The sequence below is a fragment of the Chelonoidis abingdonii genome, chromosome 26, assembly GCF_003597395.2.
Source record: "Chelonoidis abingdonii isolate Lonesome George chromosome 26, CheloAbing_2.0, whole genome shotgun sequence".
NCBI classification, from domain to species: domain Eukaryota; kingdom Metazoa; phylum Chordata; order Testudines; family Testudinidae; genus Chelonoidis; species Chelonoidis abingdonii.
The window spans coordinates 16,775,746-16,794,313 of NC_133794.1; positions in this window are offsets into that span (position 1 = coordinate 16,775,746).

Consider the following 18,568-nt stretch of genomic DNA (forward strand, 5'->3'; position numbering starts at 1 on the left):
TTTTAAAGTATAGCTGGCTGGGATCACACGGGACGTTCCCCCAGTGAGCAGCACGCAGGCAGCCTGTGGCTCAGAGTCAGGCCCTACTGCAGCATTCGTCTCCCCATTGGGGTGAGCAAGCTGGTAACTGTGCTCCTGACCCCATGTACAACTCCGGTGCGAGGGGGCCGCAGGAGGGAAATGTGTGCCCTGCACAGGCAAGACCATTGTGAACAACAGACTACAAGTCTCACCTGCCAAGTGATACTTGGAAAAACAAAGATTAAGCTATTTCTCTGTCCACTTAGTGCCCCTCGATATCTGGACTTCATGGGCAGGGAACCCCTGCCAGACCAGTACCAATACAAGAGGGGATAGGGCACAGCATTTCCAGTGCTTTTGATTTTATCCTGGTTTTCCAGACATTTGGTGTTTTTCTTAAAGCCGCAGTCCTAGTGTAATAGAATGCTAAACTTATTCTACGGATCAGCCACAAGGTGGCGCTGTGTGTAGCAGAACATATTTAAGCTACGGCAGAGCATTAAAGGATCTTTTAGTGAACACATCTGGTCTGTATCTCTCTGAGAAGGAAGCTCTCTACTTAGTCCATATCTCGTACAGACGCCTGAGCTGCTAATAGCAGCTCTGCAACCTACCGTGTACAAGAAACACTTGACATGGTGTCAGGAGTAAACTAGTTCCAGAGGGGAACAGAAATAGAAGGAAAGCAGCAACAAAGGAATCAGACAGAAGGAGTAAAGCAACAAGGTTGCAGGATCAATCTCATGCACATGCCACTCTTCAGTGCCCCAGAGAACTTCAGCTTTGACTAACCTTCAAAATAGACTCACTGGATTTTGCAAGATTTTGAATGGCTACAAAATTCCATAAGGAAACTGAAGATACACAGGGATGCTCTTAAATTTATGTTGTGCAGAAGCAGGCAGAGCATATTTTTAAATCCTTTGCCTTTACTGAAGACAGTCGCAAAGATGACTATGAAAGGGTTCTGGCTATGTCTGATGCATACCTTATATATCAGAGAAATGTGGTTTATGAAAGAGCACGTTTTCACCAGAGAATTCAAGGACCAAGGGAAAATGTTGGATGTTTTATAAGGGCTCTGCATACATTGGCTGAAAACTGTGATTTTGAAACTGCAGAACATGAAAATATCAGAGACAAGCTGGTTATTGCGTTAACAGATAAAAATCTTCCACAACAGCTACAATTAAAAACAGATTTAACCTTACACACAGCTATTCAGATAGCAAAGCAATGTGGGCTGGTGAGACAGGAAAACAAAGAACAACTTGCCAAACTTGAAATACAAGAAACTAGCTTAGAAGTGTTAAAATATGCAGCATGAGTGCTACAAGTCATTATCATTAGATATCTGAGGCAAGGAGAGAGAACTCCCAGACTAATTCCAGTCACACATCAAAGCCCAACAGCCTAAATTTGAATGCACAAGATGTGGAAGATTTTATATCCCAAGATATGATGCATAGCCAGCCAAAGAAAGGCACAAGGTATAATAAATGCACAAAATATAGGCATTTTGTAGTTGTTTGCCACACCAAAGCAGTCAGGGAGCTGACTTATACTACAGACAATCAAGAGCCATTGTTTCTGGGATCTTTCACATGTGATGAAACAAAACCTGCCTAGAGAGTGAAACTGAATATTCATAGCAAGACTATTGACTTTAAATTGACTCAGGAGCAGACATCACAGTCATCTCAGAAGGGATTTACAATAATCGTCAGCCCCTCCCACAGCTGAAGTCACCTGACACAGTCCTGACTAACCCTGGAGGTATTCTGAACTGCATGAGCCAGTTCACTACAGAAAAAACTTACAAAGATAAAAGCTTTGCATTCAGAGTGAATCTGATCAAACAATCAAAGACCAAGAACCTTCTCAGCCGCGGCATGGCAGCCATGATGGACGTAGTGAGAGAGGCGGAAGAACTTGATGGTGTATTTGACGATATTGGACTTTTGAAAGGACATCCAGTACAAATCAACTTAAGCAACAATGCTGAACCATACAGTGTACAAACAGCTCTACCTTGGAAGAGACTAGCTGCAGATTTATACAAATTCAGAGGACATCATTTATACAAATTGTAGTGGACTATTTTTTTCAAATATATAGAAAAAATATACTTGAAAAAGATAACATCATCGAATTATCAAGAAACTGAAGTGCACTTTTGCTCACTTTGGTATTCCAGAACAACTAGTGATTGGCAATGGACCACAAGCAAATGTAACACTTAACTGCAGCAGAATTTAAGTCATTTTGAATGCACTATGATTTTGATCATATTACTAGCAGCCCATATTACCCACAAGCAAATGGAGAGACTGAGAGAGCTGTACAGTTAGTCAAAATTATCCGACAGCAGGAAAATCCATTCCTTGCGCTTCAGTGCTACAGATCAACACCAACACAAGTACTGGATATAGCCCAGCACAGCTCCTGATAGGAAGACAAATCAGAACTACTATTCCAACTTCGGAAAATAATATATTTCCAAAGTGGCCAGACATGAAGAGAGAACCCAAATTAGATAAAAAGGCAAAAAGAGTTTACAAACACTTTTACAACAGATGCCACTTAGATAGAGAACTGCCATGTCTGGAACATGGTGACCATGCTCATGTCAAATTGAATGGAGAGAAAGGATGGACACCTCCAGCTGCCATAAAGAAAAAGAATTCAGCACCCAAATCATATGTAATGGAAACTGACAATGGAGAGTTCAACAAGAACTGTTGCCATCTAATTTATTCCTCAGATGGTGGATTCAGAACAAGAAGACACAAGGATTCCAAACCAGCTACAGCCAGATGACCAAGCTGTTATGTGTTCTGGTCATGTAATTAGAAAACCTGTATGAGTCAGAGATGTTTAACAGACTTCAAAACTTCAAAACCAGACTCCAACGAGAAACTACAGAATTGGAATTAATTTGCAGACTGCACACCATTAACTTAGGCTTGAGTAAAGACTGGGAGTGGATGGGTCATTCCACAAAGTAAAACCTATTTTCCCATGCTAATTTTTTTCTCTTACTGTTACTCACACCTGCTTGTCAACTGCTGGCAATGGGCCATCCTGATTATCACTACAAAAAATTTTTTCCCTTCTGCTGATAATTGCTCACCTTAATTCACCACTCTTGTTACAGTTGGTATGGCAACACCCACTTTTTCATGTTCTCTGTGTATATATATCTTCCTACTGTATTTTCCATTGCATGCATCCGATGAAGTGCGTTTTAGCCCAAGAAAGCTTATGCTCAAATAAAATTGTTAGTCTCTAAGGTGCCACAAGGGCTCCTCGTTCTTTTTGCTGATACAGACTAACACAGCTACCATTCTGAAATCAGACTGGTCCGTACTGAACTTTAAAGATAGCATGATAGCGTAAACTTTGTAAATGGTAGGAATGTAGCACTTAAAGGGGGAGATGTAATTGAGTGCTAAACTGCATTATACTGTTCAGCCACTAGGTGTGTAACATATTTATTTCAGCTAACCTCAGCCATACCTGGCAGAACAACGAAAGCATCTTAGAGAGAACACATTTGGTGTGTATCTCTCTGAGAAGGAAGCTCTGTAGTCAGGCTATATCTGGTACAGATGCCTGACCTACTAGTAGCAGCCCTGTAACCAACCACGTATAAGAAATACCTGACACCTGGAGTCAGGTGATTATGTGAGAATATCTGCATTCACTTACAAAAAATATTTGTTACTAGCAATCCTGGTGATGGGGAAAAGCCTGAGAATGTGAACTCACCAGGCTCACATTCTCAAAGCAAAGCTTTTGATACAGTCTCCCACAGTATTCTTGCCAGCAAGTTAAAGTAGTATGGGCTGGATGATTGGACTATAAGATGGATAGAAAGCTGGCTAGATCATCAGGCTCAACAGGTAGTGATCAATGGCTCCATGTCTAGTTGGCAGCCGGTATCAAGCGGAGTGCCCCAAGGGTCGGCCCTGGGGCTGGTTTTGTTCAATAGCTTCATTAATGATCTGGAGGTCGGCGTGGATGGCACCTTCAGCAAATTTGCAGATGACACTAAACTGGAAGGAGTGGTAGATATGCTGGAGGGTAGGGATAGGATACAGAGGGACCTAGACAAATCAGAGGATTGGGCCAAAAGAAATCTGATGATGTTCAACAAGGACAAGTGCAGAGTCCAGCACTTAGGACAGAAGAATCCCATGCATTGCTACAGACTAGGGACTAAGTGGCTAGGAAGCAGTTCTGCAGAAAAGGACCTAGAGGTTACAGTGGAGGAGAAGCTGGATATGAGTCAACAGTGTGCTCTTGTTGTCAAGAAGGCTAACAGCATTTTAGGCTGTATAAGTAGGAGCATTGCCAGTAGAGCAAGGGATGTGATCATTCCCCTCTATTCAGCATTGGTGAGGCCTCATCTGGAGTACTGTGTCCAGTTTTGGGCCCCACACTACAAGAAGGAGGGGAGGGGGGAATTGGAAAGAGTCCAGCGGAGGGCAACAAAAATGATTAGGGGGCTGGAACACATGACTTATGAGGAGAGGCTGAGGGAACTGAGATTACTGAGTCTGCAGAAGAGAAGAATGAGGGGGGATTTGATAGCTGCTTTCAAGCTACCTGAAAGGGGGTTCCAAAGTCTGTTCTCAGTGGTAGCAGATGACAGAACAAGGAGTAATGGTCTCAAGTAAGCAAATGGCTTACAGAAGTCTAAGTATATTACATCGACAATATTACCTTTACTTGCAATAAAGCCATACTTGTAATCTCATCAGAAAATGACACAAAGTTTGCTTGACAGAATCTATTTTCCATAAAACCCATGTTGATTGGCATTAATTAAATAACCTTTCTTTAATTCTTTATTAATAAAGTCCCATATCAGCTGCTCCATTATCTTGCCCAGAATCAATGTCAGGCTCCCAGGACTATATTTACCTGGATCATTTCTTTACTCTTTTAAAACATTGGCACAACGTTAGCTTTCTTTTGGAACTTCCTCAGTGCTCCAAGTCTTCTTGAAAATCAACATTAATGGTTCAGTAAGCTCCTTAGCTTTCTCTTTTCAAACTCTTGGATGCAAGTTACCTGGACCCACTGACTTAAAAATGACTAACTTTAGTCACTGCTGTTTAACATCCTCCCGAGATACAAGTGTAATAAAGAGTGATATCATCATCCTATGATAGAACTACATCATATTTTTCCAAATACAAAACAGAAGTATTTACAGACCTTTCTACCTTTTCTGCATCGTTATTGATAACACTACCATATCTGTTTGGTAATGAAGGAATACCATTGTTTGGTTTATTTTTGTTCCTAATATACTTTAAAAAATGCTTTTTGTTATCTTTAACTCTGCTGACCACAGATTTTTCCTTGTATTCCTTTGCTTCCCTTATACTTTTTTGACATTTCCAGCTTCTTTTATATTCATTACTATCAACTTCTCCTTTCTTTCGTTTCGTATATGCTATATTTTATAGCTGCCTTCACTACCTCTCTAAACCAGGTCAGTTTTATTTTAACCAATATGGCCTTCTTGCTCATTGTGGGATTGTGGCTTTTTAGGCATCCAGTAAAGTGTTCGTAATTTCCAATTATCATTCACATTTTTATGATTAAATTCTTCCTCCCAGCTGATTTGGCTCATAATTGTTTTCAGCTTTGGAAAATTGGCCCTTTTAAAGCTACCTTTAATTTTTAGTTCTGTGATCAGTTACTCTCTATCTTTTAAGACAAGGTCTACTATAGAATTCGCCTCTGTTGGATGCAACACTTTTTGATTTAGGAAATTATCTATAATGTTTAGAAATTTCCAAGGATGTTTTAGTACCGGCAGCATGAGACCTCTAGGATGTGTCACTCAAATTGAAGTCCCCCATGATCATGCAGCTTTCCCCCCCTACATATTATAGATAGGAGCATAAGAAGATGGTCATCCTATTCCCTACTGTGATTTGGTGGTCTGTAGCAGACACCAACTAATAAACCATCTTGTGCTTTATCTGTTAAGACATTGATCCATAAGCATTCAAGATAATTTTCTTCCAAGTTATCGTTGACAGCCAGACCTAGACTATAGACTTATATTGGTAAATCTATGTCGCTTAGGGGTGTGAAAAATCCACACCCCGACCTAACTCTGTCAGCAAGAGACCTTCTCCCCTCGATATAGCTATCTCCTCACAGGTAGGTGAATTAACTATGCCAGTGAGAGGAGCTCTCCTGGCATAGGAATGTCTTCATTTAAGTGCTACAGTGTGTGATGTTCTGTACCTCATGAGAACACCCTACACCCCCACGTTCATCCTTATAAAATGATTGTGTGGTATCCAATGCAAAATTTGTCATGGGTGTCTTTGGAAGGTTCATGATGCCCTGAGCATTGTTCTGGTAATTGTTGTTACAGTAATGTTGTAGTAATGTTATAGGTTGTAATTTCATGTATATAGTTATGGGGCTGAAAATGTGTCCTCATGGCTTAAAACAGGCCCAGGCAAAACTCTCCAAGAGCACAGGGGTAGTTCACACCTCAATAGGGCATGTATGGGACAAACCCAGCCTAGCCTCACAGAAGCAAAAGACACTGGCCTAGGTAGCAACAAAGAGTCTCTTGGACTCTCAAGTGAGTCACCCCCCTTCCTTTGGTCAGTAGGGACTATAATGAGGTAATGCCCACCTGACCCTGAAGGGGCGGGGGGGGGCAAAGCCAAGAAGGAAGAAGGAACATGATAAAGGGGAGAGATGTTTGCCATGCTCTTCCTCTCCCTTCCACCTCCATCTACTGACATCACCATCCAGCAACTGAAGCGCTGATCAAAGGGGAGAGCCTGGCTGAAGAGCAGCTGGCCAGCTTGTGGTGAGAAGCATCTAAGTTTGTAAGGGCATTGAAAGTGTTAAGCTCAGCTTGGAAAGCATTTTGCCTTTATTTTATTTAACCAAATCTGACTTGTTGTGCTTTGACTTAAAATCTATCTTTGTAGTTAATAAATGTGTTTGTTCATTCTACCGGAAGCCATGTGTTTGGTTTGAAGTGTGTCAGAGACTCCCTTTGGGATAAGCAGCCTGGTACATATCAATTTCTTTGTTAAACTGACAGAGCTTGCAGCATCCAGCGGGCATAAATGGACATTGCAAGATGGAGGTTCCTAGGGTTGTGTTGGAGACCACAGATATTGGCTAGTGTCATTTGGTTGCACAATCCAAGTAGCTTACATGCTAGAGGCTGTGCGTGAACAGCCCAGGAGTGGGGGTTCTCACAGCAGAGCAGGGTGAGACTGGCTCCCAGAGTCGAGGACTGGAGTGACTTAGCAGATCACCGGTCCAGATAACACCAGGAGAATGTCGCACAGTGGCACAGTGGCATCGGTGCAGCTGCGCCAATGCAGCATTTTAAGCCTAGCCCTGCCCTCAGAAAAGTACATTTTTGAGAGCAAGACTTGTGCCTTATTGTAGAACCCACCGATTGGAAGGGAGTGGAGAGTGCTGGAGCTGGTGCTAATGGGTGCTATACTTTTACTGATTTATTTGAATTTTTACTGCTCCACACTAAATAGAGTGGGTGTGAGTGTTCCCAGTGGCACAGCATGAGGTGCAAGGATTTATGTGCCTCACAGGCAGGTGCTTAGCTGAAGCAGAGGGTATATAGATAGAATCATAGAATATTAGGATTGGAAGAGACCTCAGGAGGTCATCTAGTCCAACCCCCTGCTCAAAGCAGGACCAATCCCCAATTAAATCAGATACAATGCTCCCTACTGCAGAAGGTGCTCTGTGGGTGTCCTGTGCCATTTTGCGGCAGGTGTTATACAGGTTGCTAATGTGCCATCTGTGGAAGACAGCGTGTGGGGGCATGCACCCTTTTGCAGCAGGTGCCAGCTGGGCTCTCTTGCACCTTCTGAAGTTGGTGGCATCAGGGTACCATGCACCTGACTGTAGCAAGCAGACTTGGGGTGCCATGAGTCCCTTGGCAGGAGGTGGTATGCTTGGTGCCTTGTATTCCCCTGCAATTGGCTTGGGGCTGCCAAAGGCCCATCCGTGGTCAGTGATAATGGGGCTGGCATTTCCTTTCTGCAGCAGAGAGTGATATTTGGTGTAGGTAGGCTGTCATGGCTCATCTGCGATGAGTGACAATGGAGGAGGTGACATGCATAACTCAATGGCAGGTGTTACTAGGATTCTTTTTGGCAGGTGACTCTGTGTGGTGCAGGTTGCCACATATTTGTTTGAGGCAGGAGACATGGAGGTGTCTCAATCCTCCCTGTATGAGGTGGAACAGGGACAGGGGCCACATCAGTCGGTGGTATGTGGAGGGGGGGGTACTATGTGTCATGAGGTTTAGAGAGGGTGTACTGAGTGCCATGGAGATGTAGTGGATGCATTGGAGGTATAGCAGGTGCCATGGAGCTATACTGGAGGTATAGTGGGTGCCAGGGAGGTATAGCAGGTGCCATGGAGCTATACTGGAGGTATAGTGGGTGCCAGGGAGGTAAAGCACATGGCTTACGAGGAGAGGCTGAGGGAACTGGGATTGTTAATCTGCAGAAGAGAATGAAGGGGGATTTGATAGCTGCTTTCAACCAACTGAAAGGGGACTCCAAAGAGGATGGATCTAGACTGTTCTCAATAGTACCAGATGACAGAACAAGGACAATGGTCTCAAGTTGGGGGAGGTTTAGGCTGGATATTAGGAAAAACTTTTTTCACTAGGAGTGGTGAAGCACTGGAATGGGTTACCTAGGAGGTGGTGGAATCTCCTTCCTTAGGGGTTTTTAAGGTCAGGCTTGACAGAGCCCTGGCTGGGATGATCTAGTTGGGGTTGGTCCTGCTTTGAGTAGAGGATTGGACTAGATGACCTCCTGAGGTCTCTTCCAACCCCGATATTCTATGATTCTATGATAGCGGGTGCCACGGAGATGTAGTGAACGCAATGGAGATATAGGAGGTGCCATGGAGATGTAGTGGGTGCCAGGGAGGTATAGCAGGTGCCATGGAGCTATATTAGAGGTACAGTGGGTGCCATGTGTTGACCTGCAGTTGGAATGAGGACACTGCCTTCTCACTGTATTAGGGCAGGCTCTGTGCACTGGTCTGCGATGTATGGAACAGCAGGTGCAGTACATGCTATGGGATGCCCAGTGACTCTCTGCGATAGGTGGCAGGGGGTGCCCTTTCCATGCATTCATTGTAGCAGGCAGAGGACAGCAGGCCTCATTCAGAGCCGCCTTCTTTCTAATCTTTGAGGGTGAGGCCAAAGAACAGAAACTGGGAATGCAGCCAGGTTAACACAGGGGCCCAGGGAGCCCTTGGTGCAAACGCGTGTATATGAGAGGCACAGGAAGAGGCATGGCAGCCCGTGCCTCTGTCTACCCTCCAGGTGTCATAACCCACCCGTTGGCACTCGAATGTGCTGCAGTTGCAATGCAGCAGCACAGAGTACTATCCCGGAGAGACATGGCCAATTCACGGGTAGCTCGAGCTGGAGAGGGGACTTGGAATCCCCCTGCAGAGGCAGATGGAAAAAGCTGTTAGAGAAGGAGAAGGATTGAGATGCTGCGTTAGCTGGTGAACTGGAGCTGGGGAAGGAGGTGAAGTGATAAAACAAAAGGAAAACAGGAGAATAAAAGTGGGAGGCTGGGAAGCAAGAAGGAGGAAAGAAGATTTCAGGTCAGGAGAAGCAAAAAAACTAACAAACAAAAAAACCAACCAAACAGACCTGGGTATGTGAGCAGGCACTGTTAGAAAAGGGAAATATCGGGAGAAAAAATCTACAGACTTACCAGAGCGCGAGTATCAAGGGGAAAAAACTGGAAGGAAATATAATTGGTGAACAAGGGAATTGATCAAAAAACTGAGTTAGGTGCAAACATATCCTGGAAATGATAAACAAGAAGTCCACTCACAAAGAGCCTAACGTACATGACCAGAGAGACGGACTGTCTGAGCATCTATTGATGGAATATAGTGCAAAGATGCCTAATGACAGATAAGGGCCGACTAGGTGGATAGACTTGGTGAAAAGAGGGACAGTCACAGGAACTGTGAATCTAAGGAGCACTTCAAGGCGAAGAGAAGCAAAGAATGGGCCAGCAAAAGTGGAGCTGGACTTACAGCCAAGGAGAGGAAAAGTTTATTCTTCTCTGACGTGGTGCACACTATATGGGAGTAATCTCTTGTTCTGCTGGCATTAACTGCACAGCAGCTACACACTCATAAGGTGAATGAGTTGGTAATCTGTAGTTTATTATTGTAAGTAGTGAGTCTTTGGTAATAGTCTATGTCATTTGTGCTCCTGGTACTATTTGGGGTTTTTTACCTTCTTAAGTTCTAAATAGTTAAAAGTATCCCTTTTGTCTTGGTTTGCCCTGCCTCTCCTCAGTTAGCATCGCTTGGCCCAGTGGTTTGTTTTTCCCTGCCCTGCCTCTCCTCAGTTAGCATCGCCTGGCCCAGTGGCTTGGTTTGCCCCTGCCCTGCCTCTCCTCAGTTAGCATCGCCTGGCCCAGTGGTTTGTTTTTCCCTGCCCTGCCTCTCCTCAGTTAGCATCGCCTGGCCTAGTGAGGTCACCGCACAAGTACTGTGAGTCCCAGCACTCTTGGCACAGTCCCCCACAAGGCTGAGGGAAACAGGACCTCCCCAAATGAGTGAGGAACCAGTGTGGACAAACAGGCAGTGTGGACAGACATGGAGCGCTGGTACCAGTGCAGTCAATTAGCAAAGGCTGACACCCAGTCACTGCAGTGCCACACTTCCTCTGGGGAGCCCATCTAACAGCAGCTCCCTGTTCCATGCTGTGGGGGCCTGACAGTCGCCGAGTTCACTGGCTCACTGGGGTTATGCTGCTGTGCTGAGCAGCTGGGGAGAGGGACTAATTGACAGCCCTACAGACCAGAGCCTCCAGTCCCAGAATAGGCACTGAATGGGCAGCACAGTCAGCAGGCTTCTAACACCACACTGTGGTTCCAGTGCTGCTCTGTAATGCTGCCATCTGCCCCATTCCCAGCCTCTGGGCAGACAGGGTGTGCTGGCATGGAGGGCTATCTGCCAATCTACCCTGGAGGAAAATCCCTTCCCGACCCCAGATATGGAGATCAGCTAAACCCTGAGCACATGGGCAAGACTCACCAGCCAGCACCCAGGAAAGAATTCTCTGTAGTAACTCAGATCCCACCCCATCTAACATCCCATCACAGGCCATTGGGCATATTTACCGCTAAGAATCAAAGATCAATTAATTGCCAAAATTAGGCTATCCCATCATACCATCCCCTCCATAAACTTATCAAGCTTAGTCTTGAAGCCAGGTATATCTTTTGACCCCACTTCTCATTCAGTGTGGGAGGGGGATTCTCCATTGGGGGCATCGGGAGTTTTCTGTGGGGAGGATTGTCCATGGGAAGAAGGGGGATTTTCCTTGGGGGGAGGGGTTCTCCACTGGGGACAGTGGATGCTCTGTAGAGGGAGAGGGATTCTCCATTGGGGATGCGGGGATTTTCCTTGGGGAGAACGGGATTATCCATTGGGGGCAGGGGAATACTCCATGGGGGAAAGGGAGTTCTACATGGGAAGAGGGGGGATTCTCTGGCGGGGAGGGGATTCTCCATTGTCCTCAGTGGGAAGTGCTGAACACTGAGCACTTTTCAAAGCCACTCACCAAGTCCCTGTTTGGGAGTGAAGTGATTGCTGCTGCAGGTGGTTGCCTGGCTGTGACTGACTCTGGATCTCTCTCCTTAGGTGCTCCTGGGATGAGGAATGAACAAGCGCCATGCTTCTGCCTCAAACAAAACAAAACATCAACTAAGCCAGAAAAAGCACCCAAAGCCAACAATGCTATTCTCCTGAGCAGCCTCCCGGCGAGGGGAGGAGAGCAGGCACCCCCTTTGGTACAACAATGACTTCTCAGCACAGGAACCACTCTCAATTCCTCAGTCCTTTGACAAAGACCCTGGAGAAAACTGGGTCTCTAGAAGAAGGAGAAATCCAAGCCAGGCCCGGACCATTTGGCTTGTAACAAGGTTGTCGGATAATGTGTATAAAACTCTTTTGGAAGATAATTTATTTTGAATAGCAGAAAACAAATTCTCTGTTGATACTAGCTTTCTGCTTTGCAAGTGCCCTGGGTACCCACCAGAAAGGATCCAAAGGATCCATTCACTCCCATTTGTGCCCAGTGCTTGGCCTGCTGATGGGATCAGCCCTGACATGTCTCATCCATACATCCTGCAGCAGGACTGGATAACACAAGAATAGAATCTCCTGGAAGTAATCTGCCCTTAGCTGAACTCTCCCAGCAGCCAGGATTCCCTTGGGAGTCTCTCCCATTTGCCATCAACAACTGCCCAGATAAGAGGGCTCAGTTTGTGCCACTCTGCAGCCCTCGTTTTTCTCACCTCCCATTTTGTCAGATACTTGAAGCCATAGAAAGAAGTCAAACTGATTTCCTGGTTTCGGTGAGCTGTGCTGGAATTGCCAATAAGGAGTGTATTATCCCAACTTCCAGTAGCTGAAGCCTGCTGGCTGCTTCCTCTAGACTAGAGGACTATGTGGCAGCGCAGGCACCCCCAGAAATGTACCCAGATGCTTATTAGAACCTTAAGCTGTTCCTTTGTCTATAGCATTAAGCACCTTCTTCCTGGACATATTTCCTCATCTAGTCTCTGCCCCGTGTAAGTTACCAGCACAGCTCTCCTGGGTGTGAGTGGGTGGAGCCAATGAAGGGCAGAGCAGGTGCTGGCGGACAGACCACATGCTCCTTGTTGGGACTGGCTTGTGCCAATTTTCTGGATGACGGCTCAGTCCAGGCACATTTGCAGATGTTTTCTTCTTGCTTTAGTGCTGCTTAGAAAGACAATTCATATAGTGGGTAAAATGGAAACTCCAGAGAGCAAAGAGGAGAGATGAGAACTTCCATGACTATCCAGTCCTCATTGCTTTAGAGTTCCTAGTTTTGGGAATGCAAAAACACAGCATCCATGGCTTTGTCTATAACTGAGGAGGAGCCTTGGCCTGTCTGTGTTTAACATCTGTTATGATTTCACTGTAAGGACTCTGCTCTCTGAACAAAACTGCATGAAAATAAAACCACGATTTGTGCCCCTGCCTGGCACGAAGAGTGCTACATAAGGTGCTTTGCTGTGGGTGGTGCTAGCCTGGCTGATGTCATACCACACGTTCCCCTCCCCCAGAGTGTAGTGCAAAGCCCTGGTGCTACAGAAGCTGGAGGTTTGTGGCAACTCCTACTACACTCCTCCCCACTAACCCCCCAACAGGGATTTAGAGATTCAAACCCTTAAGCATATAAGAACTTGTATCAGAAACTTCTCAGAGACCTGCCACTTCAGTCCTGTTGGTTGGAGCCAGTAGATTTCGCTAGCTTGGCTGGTTGAAAATCAAGAGCAGAAAAATCTCACACATTCAGATTCCTGGGGTTTTCCCATCAGAATTAGAGAGTTTACTGATATTTTAAATTGAAATTTTTGCCCAGCTCTGATACTAGGCAAGCTTAAGATCAGGTTAGGAGTGACCTCTCCAAGCTCCTTCAGCTCCCAGGTGAGGCTCAGAGACCATTCACAGCCACAGAAGATGGTGAAGGGATTCAACACCCAGCAAGTGAATTTGCAGCATCACAACCATGCTGGTCCCCAGGGTTTTGCTTTTAAAATTAACTGATAAGGCTCCTCTGCACTGGTCCTTTCCCAGTCTAGCAGGGACCAGCTGTGCAGCAAGGCCACAGCACCTAAATCCATATTAACACATCTAAATCTGGTGTGCTACTGAAGCAAAAGGTCTCAGCACTTCTGGAAATCAGCCCATTTCTTTAGGCATCCAAGTGTGAACGCTTTCTGAAGGATACATAGCAAAGGTGTGGGCATGTCCACATGGACACTTACTAAGCTAATGACAGATTGCTATGGAGGGTCCCAGCACTTAATTTCTGAAACTGATGAGCCTTTCTCTGAGCAATGTTCTGTGCACAATAGTTCTTCCCTCCAAGGCAAGAGCTGTGCAGATGTTGAAAACTGCTCCAAAGCCTCTGTCTACCCTCCCGGTGTCATAACCCACCCGTTGGCACTAGAATGTGCTGCAGTTGCAATGCAGCAGCACAGACTGCTATCCTGGGGAGCTAACTGGATCTTAGCTCTTTGAAGCCTGGGATATCTGGAAGCAACCCCACCCGGATCTCCTGCTGCACCACGACTCTGGTTATTTCTCCTGATTCTCCAGACACAACAGGCAGTTTCCTCACATTCAGGTGCAAATCCAGAGTACAAGCAATAATGAAAAAAGACAAATGCCTCCACATCTTCCCCACCATCAGCAAACCAAACTGGCTGCTGAAAAGGGGGGAAACTGTTGTTCTCCTTCCACCAGCCAGGAGTCCAGGCAGCCTCTGGTTCCTGTTTGACTATAAATGATAAAATCTGTATTCTTCAAACACACTTTTCCTCTCCCTCTCTTGCCACAGATCTTATAATTAATTGTGTGCGTGTGTGTGTGTGCGCGCGCACGCCCATACAATCTCCTGCCTCTATATGGAAACACAACTGTGCAATACTGTGTCACAAGCCCCATTCTGTTCCCAAGTGACAGGAGAGCAAACTGAGGTCAACCACAGCAGTGCAAGTCACTTTTTATACCCCTTCAGCACCATGGGATTGCACCCTTGTAGCTGCACCAATGCAAAAACCACCCAAGATAGTCAAACCTTATTGTGACATCAGAGGTAACTCAACCAATCATTGCCCTGCCTAGCCTCATCTGCATACTGCAATTCCATTGGTTGAACTAAGATGGCAGAAAAGTATCCATTAATACATTAATGGCTATTAATATATTAATTACATTAATTCATTAATACTTCTTCACATGCATTGTCCTGTTGCAACATATGGAATTACTCACATGAGTGCATGTGTGTATTTCTTTGCAGGCTCCAGCCATTCAGTTTTAGCTGCCAGCCACTGGAAAGTCTGGGAAGAATTTTCCAGGTTAAATGTGTTTTTCCCTATGTAATCCTTACTTTTTACATATTACAACTGGTGGATGCTCTACCCTCATGAGCTGATTGCAGTTTTCAAACTATCTAATTGTTTATTAAAATAAATAAAAATCATATTAAAATATGATTTAGTTTGTCTTCATTTACTGCTAAGAGCCAAGGTGCATCTGAAATAAAGCCACAGCCATTTTTGTAAGTATAAATTGCCGTAAAATCCTCCTTTAAATTAAACTTGTCAAGCGTTAATCAAATAATAGAAAAGATAAAAATTTAAAGAAAAATAGCTTAAAATCTGCTTTAAAAAAGTAACATCCTGTTGAGATTAATTAAAAAAGCACAATACCATATTACTTAGAATATCTAGAAATATTAATCCAAAGGGAAAAAAAGTTTTCAAATTCTTATAACAGCAATTATTTTTGTTATTATTTTATTGTTATTACAGACAGAAAAATAGTTAAAACTTTTAAAATGTAAGTATTAAGCAAATCTTCTATTTTGACAATATAGTTTTCCCTTTCTCTTTGACTGGCCAGAGCGTTTTATAGGGGAAAATGCCTGTTTGACAATCTTTTAGACCAGGATACCAACTCAAAGCGACACCAGACCCTGTCAGAACAACAGAGGCAAAACTTGCAGACATCTCTCTACTACTACAATGATAAACACCCCTGTGCCCCGCAACACACCTTGCAGAATCCATCAGTCCTACACATGCCTATCACAACATGTGGTGTACCTCATTTTTATGCACTAAATTGCCCCCAACAACAACTATGTGGGTGAAACGAGACAATCACAGTGCTCTCAAATGAATTCACGCAGAAAAAAATGATAAAAGATATAAACACATTATTACTTGTGGGTGAACACTTCTCACAAAGTGAATACTCCGTATCTGACTTCTCAGCCCTCATCCTCAAAAGAAACCTGCACAACATCTTCAGAAGACAAGCTTGGGAGCTTAAATTCATAACTTTGCTAGGCACAAAAAGTCATGAACTGAATAGAGACACTAGATTTATGGCTTATTACAAGAATCTATAACCTACCAACAACCCTCCCCCCCCCACCAGTTCTTTTTTCCCTCCTTCCCCCGTTACGACTGGAAGGGTGTTAAAGGGCCACCTCACCTTGAATGGTCGGTGAAATATGTGTTAATTACTTATGCTCACAATTCATTCTATCTTGTATTTAGCTATAATACTCTGGCCTGGCCTACACTAGGGGAATGTCTACATGACACAATTAAGTCAACTTAACTTAGGTCCCCATACAGACACCACAGTAATTACAACGATTGTGTATGTCTACATTTTGCTGCTTGTGTCAGCAGTGTGCACCCTCAGCAGGAGCACTTGTGTTGTATTGTCGCATGGGCCATTATGGGATGGCTTCTGAAAGCCAGTAACAGTCGATAGAAGCAACATCTATATTAATGCTGCATTGACCTAACTACATCAACACTGAGGCCATGTCTACACTTACCACTTATGTCGGTAAAAGTTGTGTTGCTCAGGGGTGTGAAAAAAACTTGCCTGAGCAACATAAATTTCAGCGGCACAAGTGGCAGTGTGCACAGCATTATGTCAGCAGGAGAGCTTCTCTCTCTGGCATAGCTACCGCTGCTTGTTGGGAGAGGTGTAATTATGTTGAACAGGAGCACTCTCTCCTATCAGCACAGAGCAGCTACTTATGAGATCTTACAGTGGCATAGCTGTATTGGTTCACCTGTGCTGCTGTAAGGTCTCTAGTGTGGACATAACTGGACTCTCGTGAAGATGGAGTTATTCAGTCAGTGTGGCAGGGCAATTACGCCAGCGGGAACAAAATTTTAATGTAGACACTTACATAGTTAGAGCACCATAAGCTGCCTTGTGTCGACCTAACTCTGTAGTGTAGACCATGCCTCAGAAAATAGGTCAGTATAACTACATTGCTCAGGAGAGTGAAAAATCCACTTCCCAAGCAATGCAGTTAAACGCATCTAACCCCAGGTGTAGATAGTGCTAGTTAGAGAAGCCCTCCCATAGGTGTAAATAGCATCTTCGCTGAGGTGCTCCAGGTGGCACAGCTGCAGTGTTTAAAGTGTAGACAAGCCCTCTGAGTACCTTTCCCGGACCTGAAGAAGTATGCTGTGTTGCTTGAAAGCTTGTCCAGCTCACCAAAAGCAGTTGGTTCAATGAAAGATATGACCTTCTACATCTTGTCTCTCTAATGTCCTGGGACCAACACAGCTACATCAATACTCCATGCAGTATTTTAGATTGCCTTAAAGATGGTATTAACTGTGCTTTGGCAGGGGGAGAAAAGGTTAGTTTAGCATGGTCTGGAGCTGTTGTTGCTGCTGGTGGAATCTCATCCCGTTTCTTTTAAAACAAAACAAGATAGTCAAACATGAATAGGGAGAGAAAAGAACAGCAAAGATAGACCATGCAGCTTCTCTCCCTTGTGCTGACTCTCACTTGCAGCTTCACTGCTGGAGAAACATACCCCAGGATAGCGTGGGATCAGGCACTGCGAGACATGACAAATTTGGACCAGCATTGAGCTATTCAAGGCATTGCTTGATGCTGCTTCTCGGCTCCAAAAGGGGGGCTTGTCTCGGTGGCTCAGCCAGACTTGTTACACAGAATGTAAAAGGTGAGAAAGAGAAAAGAGGAGTCAAACCGAGAGGAAAGGAAATGACACATGATGGAGAGGGGGTGACAGAAAGAAATCTAAGTCTTATGTCTCAGGATTTAGCCAAAGATATGGGAGGCAGCAATTAGAGCTGGGCAAAAAAATTCTAGCAAATAGTTTATTTGCCAAAAACTGCAAAATTCTTGTCAAGGTTGCAAAACAGTGTTGACTGAACCCTCCCCCCCGCCAAAAAAAATCATTTTGGTAATGTCAAAAGGGGACATTTTGTTTCACCCCAACTCAAAAATTTTTGCTTCAAAACCAGGCATTTTTGACTAAAGCAAAGGAAGGGAGACTAGATTCACAACACAGCTGGAGCAGATGGTGCTGCTGCTGCACTTCTAAGCTTTACCCCACTGGTAAGGTACTCATGTGGGATGGGGGAAGAACAAGGTTCAGTTCCCTTTTGTCTGACATGGAGCAGGGATTTGAATGTCTCTCTCACAGTAGCAGAAAGTGCCATATTCACTGGGTTATAGGCACTCTGACATGGCACTTTCTCAGGCTCACCTGTCGGAGCTGTTCCACTTTATATAAATAATTGCATAATCATTGGAGTCTCCCAAATCCTAGGCAAGCACCCTTACCACCAGGCTGCAGAGTCATTCTCATTACCTTTCCCTGGCTCAGTGACATCCATGGTGGCAATTAATAGAAATGCAGGGGTGGAACAGAACCTCAAGAAGTCATCAAGGTCCCCTGTGCAGTGTAACCCACACACCTCCTGGGTGTGGTGCTCTGTCCCAGACCACTTAGAGATTAACGAGTCTGCTCTATAGCCTTAGCTAAGAGCCATGTGAAGCTCATACATTTAGCTCTAGAGGGCTCAGGTTCAATCCTGACCACCCATGACCAAGGTCTGACAGGCGTTTG